The sequence below is a fragment of the Equus caballus genome, chromosome 9, assembly GCF_041296265.1.
Source record: "Equus caballus isolate H_3958 breed thoroughbred chromosome 9, TB-T2T, whole genome shotgun sequence".
NCBI classification, from domain to species: Eukaryota; Metazoa; Chordata; class Mammalia; order Perissodactyla; family Equidae; genus Equus; species Equus caballus.
Genome location: NC_091692.1, coordinates 86909958 through 86921958, shown reverse-complemented (window position 1 = coordinate 86921958; position 12001 = coordinate 86909958). Strand labels below are relative to the sequence as shown.

General features: G+C 51.3%; 1 protein-coding gene across 2 annotated transcripts in view; it reads left to right on the top strand.

Moving 5' to 3' along the window:
- Positions 1-216: 216 nt before the first annotated feature.
- Positions 217-12001, top strand: part of ASAP1 (ArfGAP with SH3 domain, ankyrin repeat and PH domain 1) — a 349163-nt gene continuing 337378 nt past the window's right edge. For both annotated transcript variants that reach the window (XM_070221826.1, XM_023648976.2), the window contains exon 1: positions 217-584. The gene's annotated coding sequence lies outside the window, so the exon portion shown is untranslated. The remainder of the gene's footprint in view (positions 585-12001) is intronic.

Here is a 12001-nt window from a genome sequence, read left to right as displayed (position 1 = left end):
AAATAGGGGAAATGGCCAGGAGATTGTAAGTTCATCCTCTGCAGAATGGGAGACAGGCCAAGGCCCTCTCCTGGTGTCGGGGGCCTTAGAAAGGCACCTCCCAAGGCCAAGGATTTATGTGGACAAATCCCACCCTTCCACCGCCGGACAAGGAGGGGGCAGGCCGGCGGGGGTGTGGGGGACCCCGCCTGCCCCCCGCCCGCGCGCCGGCGGCCCAAGGGTTAAGCGAGGCGGGAGCCCCCGGCGCGGAGCGGCCGCGGGCCGGGAATGCTTAGTCAGGATCCCGATTTCCTGTCGAAGGGTTTGGATTTCCTGAAACCCGCGCCCTCCGCCGCCGCGCGGGATCGTCCGAGCCGCTCGCGCCGCCGCGGCCTCCTCCCCTCGGCACATGGTCGCCCGCCCCTTCCTGCGCCGCGCTCCGCTCCCGCGCTCGCCGCCGCCGCGGGGCCTCTGCGCTCGGCAGCCCGGCCCGCGCCGCCCGCCCGCCGCCCGCCGCCCGCCCTTCCCCGAGCCGCGATCGCCCGCGAGGGCGCCGGGGCGCCGAGCCCGCGATGGAATAATGCCCAGCGGCCCGCCCGGTCCCGGTGAGTTGCGGGCGCCCGGACGGGCTCGGCGGGGCCGCGCGGGGTCGCCCTGGGGCGTCGGCGCCCCCTGCCCGCCCCCCGCGCGGAGAGGCGCCGGCCGGGCTCCCGGCTGCATCCCCGGTCGGGGTCCCCGGGCGCCGCAGGGCCAGGCGAAGGCGCGCGGGGGGTCTGCTCCGCCGCGGCGGGCGCCGAGGTGGGGCGGGTGGGGGTCCTCCCGGAGAGGGGCCGGGACAGCGCGCCCGGTGGCCGCGGCCCCGCCGATGGGGCGCCCTCCCTGCGCGGAGGCGCGGGCGCCGGCCGCGGCATTGTCTCTCTGGCGCGGCGGCGGAAAGTTCCCCGCCGTTCCTGGAAGGGCCGACCCGGCCCCCCGGCCCGGCCCCCCGGCCCCGGCTGGGACGCGGCTCTGCCACGCAGGCCCCAGGCTCCCGGGAAACGAAAGTGGGGGATACAAGACCCCCACTCTGGGCTTGGTGTGTGTCCCCGGGAAGACTGGGAAGTGGCGTGTGTTTTTCCGCTTGGACCATTTGGGGACCTGCTGCATTTTCTGAGAGCGACATGAAGTTTAAAAGAAAAAAAAAAAAACCTCGCTGGCGTCTGGTATTCTGCGGTTTCATACATCCCGCGAGTTCTTCTCGGGCATTCCTAAAGCGGTTTCCTTTGGTAATTTATTTTTCCACTAGCGCAGGGGGACAGATAGCCAACTTCAGACCATCGCCAACGTGATCTGGGCTTTCCCTGCTCTAATCAGAAAGTACGAGAACTTTCTCCTACTTTTTCCCATAGACTCGCTCAGGTTGTCTTGGCGTGAGTGATTCGGGGAGCGTGGGTTGCTGAGTAATGTTTTGGGATTGTAAAACATAACTCAATGTGGAGGCCAGTTTTATCTCTGTTGCAACCTTCACCCCAAGGCCTTTCCATTTTGCAGCTGGAGGTGTCTGTATAGCAGGAAGATGCAGGTCTTCTGGAAGCATCAAACCTCAACAGTTTAGAAAGAAAAAGGATATTTGAGAACGGTTGTTTCAGCCCCTTCTTGTTAAACAGATGAGGCTGGGAGAGGTGACAAGACTTACCCAAGGTCACATGGTGGGTCTTCAGACTCCCAGTCCAGTGCTCCTTTCACTATGTCAGTTGATGGACTGTCAGCCAGGAAAGATTTGGATATGTGTCTTCTTTGCATTATAGCTTTCATTGTTTTAGTGCCTTCTGTCCTTCTCTTTTTCTGTCTTATCGATTATTACTGTTGTTTTTGAGATATGCAGTTATCCATAGAGGGTTAAAAAAAAATCCTCAAACCCTACTGCAGCCACCAAATGGATTTGAAATATAAAATGGGTGGCTTATTATCTAGGGAATTACTTTTCTCTATCCCATTGTTTTGTGGAAAAATAGAAACTCCAACTCTAAAAAAGGACAGTATCTTAGCACGTAATGTACGGTGTGATGTCCCCTAGAGTTGATTTTCAGCCCTCCTGTATCTTGTGAGCTAAGCATTCCATCTCTTTTCCTCCTTCTTCCGAATGGCTGGTTTTTCATTTTTAGTATGTGATAATGTTGGAGAGTAAAGACTTTTGCGCAAGCTTGCCATTTGGTGAAGGAAATTGAAATTCTCTCCACCTACCCAGTCCTCACCAGCCATGGTGAGCCAGATTTTCAAAAACATTCAGAGCTTTGCAAGCCCCAAAATGAGTGTGTGCATTCCACTGGGGCCCCTCCCCTCGCCCCTCGGGAGCACCCACCACCCAGCTGGCATCTCCACAGTGCACCCAGCTGGCTGGAGTCTAGAGGGAGGAAGGGAACCTGCATGACCTGAAACAGTGTTGTTTCTGCATCTTCCTTCCAAGTTCTCAGTTGTATTTGACTGGATCCTGCTGCCTCATTCTCATTTTTCCCCTCCTGTGTGTCTTCCTTTCCCTTCTCTCCTAGCCACTATATCTGGCATGGGTTCGAGAAGAAGTCTTTTCTATGGGATGCATGACTGATCCCCACATAAGCAGTAGTGGCAATGACAGCTAGCATTTGTTGAGTACTTGCTGTATGCCCTAGACATTACCTCTTAGGAAGTCCTAAAGAGGAGAGGGAACTCCTGAGGGAGCCTTGCCCAGAGAGGATGACACTTTGCAGACTCACCTGGAGTTGAGTCATCCTTTCATGCATCCAGCACACATTGGCTAAGTGGGAGGTGCCAGTCCTGCAAAGGTGAACAGGACCCTGTGTTCAAGGCCTTCTCTTTCCAGCCTCATCTTTCAGTGTCAGCCTCACACTTTCTCTTCGAATTGGTCAATTCAGCAAGCCTGTTTTGAGCACCTTCTCTGTGCTGAGCACTGGGTGAAGTCCCCAGCATACAGTGATGGACAAGATAGGCCCGTCCCACCCTCATGGAGCGTGCATTCCAGTGGAAGAGCTAGGCAAAAACAAAGAAGCGGGTAACTTCTAAGAAACGAAAGATTGTGGTTCTTGTTATCAAGGAAACACAAAAGGGATTGAAATCATGACCAAAGCGAAGTGGGGTGGGGTGGAGGTGGTCCTAGTTTTGCTAGGGAAAGGCCTCTCTGAGACTGAAGGGTTGAGAAGGAACTAGCAGGGCTGAGAGGTTGCAGGGGAGGGCATTTCAGGGGGAGGGATCAGAATGTGCAAAGTCCTCTGTGCACGAAAGAGCTTGATGTATTCCTGGGAGTAAGGAAGTTGGGGGGCCAGAGTGTAAGGGAGCCATGGGGAGAATGACACAAGGTGAAATTTTCAAAGGAGGCTGGGGACAGATCCCACAGCAGGTTCTAGGCCGTGTTGGGGAGGTCCCCTCACTATATGAAGGGAAGCATTGGTGAGTTTAGTCTCAGGAGTGGGATCTGATCGACACTTTTAAGAGGTTACTTTCACTGCTTTCTGAAGAGTTGATCACAGAGGGTGAAGAGTGGAAGCAAGGAGACCAGATAGGAGACCATCGTGCTGATTCGGGAAAGACGGTGGTGGCTTAGACCAGGGTGGCAGCAGTGGAGGTGGAGAGAAGGGAGCGTAACCTGGGCAGATCTTGGAGGAAGAATTGATGAGATTTGGCGATGGATTAAATGGAGGCGAGGCAGAGGGAAGGACTCTAGCATGACTCCTGGGTGCTGGCTTGAACAGCTGGGTGTCCTGTGGGGAGAGAGGGAAGACCAAAGGAGGAATGTGTTCGTGGAGAGAATCAAGTTCTGTATTGGCCATGCTAAGATTGAGATGTCTGCAGGGCATCCAGGTGGAGATTTCAGACAGACGGGAGGGCCTGTGACTCTGGATCGCAGAGGAGACTTAGTGGCTAGAGACGCTGTGATGGACACGACCAGCCTGGAGCTGAGCCACCAACACGTGCTTGCCAGCACACGTCCTGCTGTGTCATTTCTCTGAGGGTCTGCTTACATTCTTCCTCCTGCCTGGAACATTCTTCCTCTCTCCCAGGCTAAGACCTGCTCATCTTTTAAAATATACCTGTGTCTTTATCTCCTTGAAGATGCCTCCAGCTCCCTCCCCTACTCTCAGATTCCTGTGTTTACCTTCATCATCGTGTTCCATCAAAGTTACCTTTTTATAGCATCTGATGGGTATGAAAAACTTGGTGCAGGCCCTGACACGTGGTAAGGGCTCAACAAAGGTTAGCTGCTATTTTATTATCGCTATTAACATTGATGGGAGTGATAGGCATATGAACAAAAATTCCATGGTATTAGGGTAAGTGCAGTGAGAGATGACATGTTTGTTTCATGTGGCTGCTGTAACAAATAACCCCAAACTTGGTGGCTGAAACAACACAGATTTGTTCTCTAACGGAGCTGGAGGTCAGAAGTCTGAGATGAGTCTCACTGAGCTAAAATCAAGGTGTCCGCAGGACTGCATTCCTTCTGGAGGCTGTGGGGAAGAACCTGTTTCCTTGCCTTTTCCAGCTTCCAGGGCCCTCCTCTGTACCTTGGCTCGTGGTCCCCTTCCTCCATCTTCAAAGCCAGCAGTGTTGGTCTTCATCCTTCTCATGCTGCTGGCTCTCTGGTTTTCCCTTCTGGCTCTCTGCTCCACTCTTAAGGACCGTTTGGTTCCGTCAGGCTACCTGTGTCATCTAAAATAATCTCCCTATTTTAAGATCAACTGATTAGCAACCTTAATTCCATCTTCAGCCTTGATTCCCCCCGTTGCCATGTAAGGCATGGAGCCTAATGTATTCACAGGTTCTGAGGATTAGGACGTGGACATCTTTGCAGGCTCGTAAAAGGGTGTTACAGGAGCTCTGGGGAGAGGCCCCTAACCCAGTGGGGCAGGGGAGGTCAGGGCATCTTCCCAAAGGTAGTGATGCATGGGCGGGGGTCAATCTGCACTTGAATCCTCACTGTCCTCCCAAATATTCATTCCCTCCTCCAGGTTTATTCATTCCGTCATTCAAGCTCTTCTCCATGCCCGGCTTTATGTGTTGGGGAGTTGAGGGTTCATTTCGCTGTGCCTTCTTCAGGCTGCAGGCCAAAGTATTCAACCCAGGGACACTAACTCTTCTCACCCGACCTCACAAATAAGTTAAATTCGCCAGCTCGTGAAAATGCTCTCCCAGCCTGCCAACCCTGCATCCACTCCCGGGAAGGGGTGGCGAGTGGGAGGGGTTGAGACGCTCTTTAGAAGTCTGCTGTGTGGTACTTTCTTTAGACGTCTGCTGTGTTTAGTTTCCCAGCATAGCGTGAACCCCAACACGAGTGCCTTTTGGACGGCTAAAACCTTGGTGCCACAGCCACCGCTAGTACCCCCAACCTCAGTCCCCCCTGTTCCCAAAGCAAGCCACAAGAGAGGTCTGGAGAGAGCGTGTGGTTCCATCAGGACAGATCCATCTGAACCATTAGAGGAACAATAACTCGAGGGCCTGGCCTCCTAGTGGTGTGTGGCAGGTGGCCTCATCTTCTGGGAGTAAGGGAAACACACCATGGTGTGTTGTAGCCACGTTGCTGCGAGCGGTAATTAAGACCAGATTTCAAACATCCTCTCAGTTATTTGGAGAAAATGGGCGTCTGTCCCAGATACTCCCCAGAAACAGACGGCTTCTCGAGTCTCTAAGCGCCTCAGAGAGCCACTTTCCCTCTGTTGGTCCCCAGCGTGCTGAGTTGCAGAGACAAGAAGTCGCTTGCTGCCTGAGGTTCCCATCCCTTGCAAATGCCCCGAACCAGCTCATCTCGTAATATTTTTGGCGTTTCCTCTTCCTCTACCGCTCTCAGTCAGGAAATGCAAAAGTGTGGAGCGTTAGGAAGACAGAAAAGTGAGCAAGCCGTGTCTTTGCACTGGAGGGGTCCTTCTTGGAGTCTGGTTAAACTCAGGATGAAGAAGAGCCATCAGCGCTTCCCCCAGATGTGGCGGGGAGTTCCGGAGAGCTGAGCCGAGCCGGGTGCACATCATCTGTGGGCAGAACAGGAAGCAGGGGATCAGGAACACGCCTGCTTGTGGCTTCTGGGGAATGGCTTGCATTTCCCGCATCTGGGCTCCTCACGAGCGAATGTTCCGTCAAGGCTTCTGCCTTTATAAAACTCCGCCTGTGCGGAACAATACTGGGTGCCACTTTCATTGTCATTTTGTATCTAAAAACATTATTCTTTCAAGTAGAAACATGGAAAGAGTGCCCGAGTAAAAGACCATGATATATGCAGCTTGCCCTCAAATGGTTCAGAAAACGATTATATATATGTTATAAAAATTATATATGAGGGGCCGGCCCTGTGGCCTAGTGGTTAAGTTCATGCACTCTGCTTCGGCAGCCCAGGGTTTCACTGGTTCGAATCCTGGGCACTGACGTGGCACCGCTCATCAAGCCCTTTTGAGGCGGTGTCCCACATGCCACAACTAGAAGGACCCACAACTAAAAAAATATACAACTGTGTACCAGGGGGCTTTGGGGAGAAAAAGGAAAAAAAAAAAAAAATCTTAAAAAAAAATTATATATGAGTGAGAAAAAAGGAAAAAGCAAATGGAGGACAACGTTAACAGTAGTTGAAGTTGGGTAAGGGGCGTAGTAGTGTTCTTTGTACTGTTCTCATTCTTGAAATTATTTCCCAAAAGGAGATTGGTGCCAATTCACACACAAAACAGAAAGAGTGCTCAGTCATCCTTTTGTCATTGTGACCTGGATGGGTCCAGGATGGCTCAGGGGAATGGTCAGTGGACAGGAAACAAGAAGATTCCGGGGTTCACGACTTTTCTTCTGTTCTTGCGCTTTCTGTAACTGAGCTGAGATAATGAAGGAAAAGCATCCTGCACGAGGATGCTGTAAACGGGAGCCATCGTTAGAACGGTCTTGTGTAGAAATGTGTTCGCTCTTGTGGTTGCCTCACCTTCAGACTGAGCATCTTGAAGGGGGTGGGGTGGCGCTCTGTGTCGTTCCTCTCATCGCCTGTGCCCAGCCCAAGCAAATGGCACGCACTGGACTGGCAGGCTGAATCAGGCGCGTTCCTTCTGTTGCTGGGCTGTGTTATGTTTGTCAGACTTTCTCATCCCTGAGGTTGAATTTTTAATGAATCTACGCTTTATTTCTAGAAATTCTCTTTGATTCTCTTTCAGATCATCCTGGGTTTTAATCTTTGAGTCTTAGCCTTTCCTTAGAGTTTCTCATTCTTATTTCCTGTCTTTGTTTTAAACATGCTGACGTTCTCTTTCAGATTGTCCTGTTGTGTTGATTCGAGAGGTGCCTGTTCTCCCATTTCCTGCGACTTCTGGCTTGGGGGGTGTGGTGGTTCATCCCTGAATCTCCCTCTCCTGGGGAGCAGGAGTGGCTCTGCAGGGCGGTTTTATGCTTCAGCTCCTGCTCCAAGGGTTTCCTGGGTCCTGGACAAGCTTCTGTGGTAGCTTCTGGGTCCGAGACTTTTCACATGAGCCCGGTGTCTACGTATGGGCTCTACACCCATCCCTGGGGCTTTAAAGTTTACACAGGAGCCCTTTTCCCCCACCCAGACCTTGAGGCAGACACAAGCTTTTTGCCATTTCTCAGGCCCTCTTTCTGAGCAGGCTGGCATCCCTTTGGGGTCCTGGCTTTGTAGAGGGGTCTCAGCTCTCCTGTCCTTCTCATCGACACTGAGTGGAAACCAGCCAGCATAATATATTCAGTCTTCTTTTTCAGTCTAGGAAAAGAAAGAACATTTACAACAATGTAAAAATGACCATTCTGAGAAAAGAAAACCAGGATCCTTATCAGAACAGTACAATAAAGATTTGGTTCAGCTCAGCACGCACTAACAGCATCTCCTGTGTGTTCACCCTGCAGAACAGGGGTGGGGTGGGAGAAGGGCAAGGGAGAGCTGGGCCTTAAAGTGCCCTTTGCATCTTTGGAGCCCCCAGGGCAGAGAAGACAATGAATGGTTAGGAAGAAAGAAAGGAAATTTCTGTGGTTGAAGAAGAGTAATCCAGATGCAGAGGACGTCATAAAATGATGGAAATAGCACTGAGTTGAGATTCAGAAGTCCTGAGTTCTAGTCCAGGAATTGGTATGACTGGTTATGTGACCTTTCCTAGCAGTCTCTTCCCCTCTTGGAACCTCACTTCCCCACCTCTGTAAAGGGGGTGATGGGTCTGGTCCTGACTCCCCTCCCCCCAGGTCACAGTGAGATCATGAGGGTGGGAGGTGGGAGCCTCCGAGTGTAAGGGGTCTCTTGTCTTTAAGGCTGAAGGCACAGCATGTCCTCCAGCAGCACCTTGCCGTGGAGACTCTCTCCGCCTCGTACCCCCCGTGGCCCTGGCTTTTCCAGGGAAGGACTGTAGGCGTTTCAGGTCCTTAGAGCTTGTCCATACTGTTATTCTTTGGCATATGGTCAGCACTTGGGCACTGGGGGGCTGAGCCGGCTCCTGTCTCATGTGATGTTCTTTCCCTTAGAAGTTTCCCCTGGGACTCCACAGACGAGGGCCGAGGTGCAGCCAAGAGCTGTTGTGGGATGGAATTTGTGCATGGCATTGCCTTCACGACCTTTGACCTGATGTTCTCTGAGGCTGCTCCCCTGGGCAGTGGAGCTTGTGATCTCCCAGGGTCTGTCCTTTGGCCAGGCCGGAGGTGATTTGGTGGGTGGAGGGTGGGAGCATTTGTCATGATGCAATGGGGAAACCACTGGACCTGGAGTCAATAATGATAGCTAATATTTATTGTGCGTCAATACATGTCAGGCACTATTCTAAGCAGTTTTCCTATGGAAGCTCATTTAATCCTTGTATAACCTTATAAAATAGGCATTATTTTTATCCCTTCTTGTGCATGAAGAAACTGAGATACACAGAGGCTAATTAACTTCCCCGAGGTCATATAGCTCGCAGGTGGCAAGATTTTAAGCACTGCGATCTGCGGTCAGTGCCCACACTCTTGACTCTGATGCAATATTGCCTCTAAAGACTTGAATTTGAATGCATGCCCTAATTTCTCCTGTGGCCTCGGGAGTGTCTCCCCTTAGCCTTTCTCTTAGTCTTCCTGAGCTTCAGTTTCCTCTTCTGTAAATTTTGAAAAAGCTTGCAGGTTTTTAAAAAATGTATTAGATACGGCAGTATCTACAGAAAGTGGCTGAATGAGTGCCTGGCACATAATTGGTACTGAACAAAAGTGAGTGGGTTCCAAACGGGATAAGAGTTCTCATTTGCCTGATCAGTGGGGAGAGGGAACATGAAAGAACTAATTCGATTTAAAGAGTCTTCACTGTGCAGACTTTTCTTGCATATCCTGCTCTGTGCCAGGCACCAAGGATGCAAAGATGAAAAATCAAAGTCCTTGTGCTAGAATATCTTACAGTTGAGTAGAAGAGAAAGATGTGCAACTTCATCCTTTTGCACTGATGCTGGCCCACCCCGTAGGAGAGTTATGAAGGAGAGGCCATGAATGCAGGGGAGGGAGAGGATGGTCCCAGTCGGAGGGTCAGAGAGCATTGGGGACGAGTTGCCGTCTGGGCTGACCCTTCTAGGATGGGCAGGGTTTCCAGAAGTAGAGAGAGTGGGGAAGGGTATTCAAGGCTGCGAATGGCTGGATCAAAGTCTTTGCAGTAGGAATGTGCTGGTCATTTTTTGGAGGTCTAAGGAACACTTGTGTTCAAGGAGAAAGGTAAAACTCTCGGTTAAAATAAAGTGGCATTTGGGGTTTCTCCCTGGAATATAGTCATCGCTGCTATTTCCTGTCCCCTCACTGTCATGGAACTGATCTAGAAAAGCAAACTGTGGTGTTGTTTATAGAACTTCCCATAATAGCCTTTAGCAAGTTTCCTCTCCTAGGACAGTTACTTCCTCAGACTAAAATAGCCCGGCAGAGGGTGGAGAAGGGGGCATCTGCAGACTACACTGTTTTAATGGTACCTGTGGAGGCGGGTGGGTGAGAAGGTGCAGCAGACCCTGTTGGCTGCTTGTCCAACAGCCTTTGCCCTTCTTCCTCACTGGCAGAACATTGATCTTCAGAAGTCCACCTTCCAGGGCCTTTAAGGGAGGTCAGTCCCAGCCCCAGGGGGTGGGGGTGGGGGCGGGAATCGCTGTGGTCCTGTCCACCTTGGCAATGACTGATTTAGGCATGGGCATGTGACACAGCTCTGGCTATGAAATGTGAAGGGACATTTGCTGGGAGGGGGAGGAGGATGGGGAAAGATTTTCCTCCATCTTGAAAAGAGATGTTTAAGAAGAAACATCCTTTCTTCTGCTATGGGACATAGTAGAGTTGACATGGGATATCTGGATCTGTGGCAGCCATATTGGGACCATGAGGGGGCCTTGCTTAGAGACAACATGTTGAGTGGGTCCGAGCAGAAAGATGGAAGGAACAAGATACTGAACACCCTACTTTTAGACTATTTTGAGTGGAGTTTTCTCTTACTTGTAGCCAAAAACACAACTTAACTGATATACAATGGGATGGCCACCTGTCATGACATCTAGATGATTCAGGGTCCACTGCACCCTCCTTTACTTCCTGATGCTCTAGCTCCCCCACCCTGTTTGAAATTCACCACCAAATCATACACTTCTGTACCTTCACAATCTTTCTCTTTTTTTCCACCTGAATTACCCTCTCCCTATCTGCTCCACTTACCAAAAATCTAACTCATTCTTTATAGTTGGGCTCAAAGGCACCTTCTTGGTGAAACCTTTCCAGATCCTTCTTGTTGTAATTAATTATTTTGTTCTTTGAGTACCTGTAACATTTGTTGTCCCTTCTCTCATCCCTCCCTTCTCCCCCCCCCCATTCTTTATTAAGTGCCTACTATGTGTCAGCTGCTGTGTTGCACACTGGCACCATCCTTTATGAATGGGGCCAGACATGCACAGAAAGTCATGAGCCGGGGTATTTCGTGTGGTCGTACAGGAACGTAAGGTATCACCAGGTTCTTATGAAGAGGTGCTGACCCCAGCTTTCAGGGAGGGTCAGAGAATACGTGCTATTGGGTGTGATCCTTGAGTTGAATCTTAAATAATGAATAGTAATTAGCTCAGAAAAGAATGAAGCGAAGGGAAGGAAATTCTAGGTGTAGGGAACCCCTAAGCAAGGACGGGGATGGTGGAAATATCATGGTTTGTGCTGGGAACTGAGTGACTCAATATGGCTGGAACGTAATGTTTGGGGTAGGGTGCATTGAGGCCAGAGAGGAAGGCAGGAGCCAAATCCTGAAGCCTGGACTTTGTCTTGAAGCCACTGAGGAGCCCTTGAAGGTTTAAGGTGGGGGCTGGTAGGACGCTTGCCCTTTAGAAAGATGATCCTGGCTGCATTGGACTGAATGGATAGGTGGCTGAAGGCAAGACTGGAAGCTGGGAGGCCACTTAGGGTGCTCTTGTAGGAGTCTGGGAGCAGGTGGCCCTGGAGATGGAGAGGGAAGATGAAGGCAGGAGGATGGGCCAGCTTGGGGATTGATGGGGTGAGGAGCATGGGGAGGAGGAAGAGCCATTGATGACACTGAGCTTTCTCGCCTGTTCGTGAGGCTAAGTCACGTCTGTGTCTTGCAAGACTGCAGCCTCCTTAGCTCCTGGTCCTGCGATCAGATCCCCTAGAGTGCTTGGTTCTGGACTTCAAGGGAAGACGGGCTGAGGAAGAAGCAAGTCTGTCCCTCTCTTCTTTCTTATCTCCTCCTCCCACAACTTCAGCTCTTCGGTTCCTGTTTAAGTGGAACAGGAAGTGGAGCTGTGATGTGGTTTTCCTGGTGTCCTTGCTTCCTAGTTCTGAGCCTCGAGGAGAGGGAAGATTTTCTTACTGCCTGTCGCCCATTTGCTTTTCTTTTTTGCTCCTCTCCCAAACCAAACCAGTTCTGAATAAGCCTGTTCCAGCTTCTCCCGCTGTGCATCCCTGCCCTTCCTGCCTCAGATCCTGGGGGATCTCCCCTGAGTCTTCCAGCCTTTTCCTAACTCACTGCCCTCCTCTTAGTCTTGCTCTCAGGGGAGTGTCCTTCAGACCTCAGATCGGGGTCACCCTCCTGCTTAGCAAGCTTCGC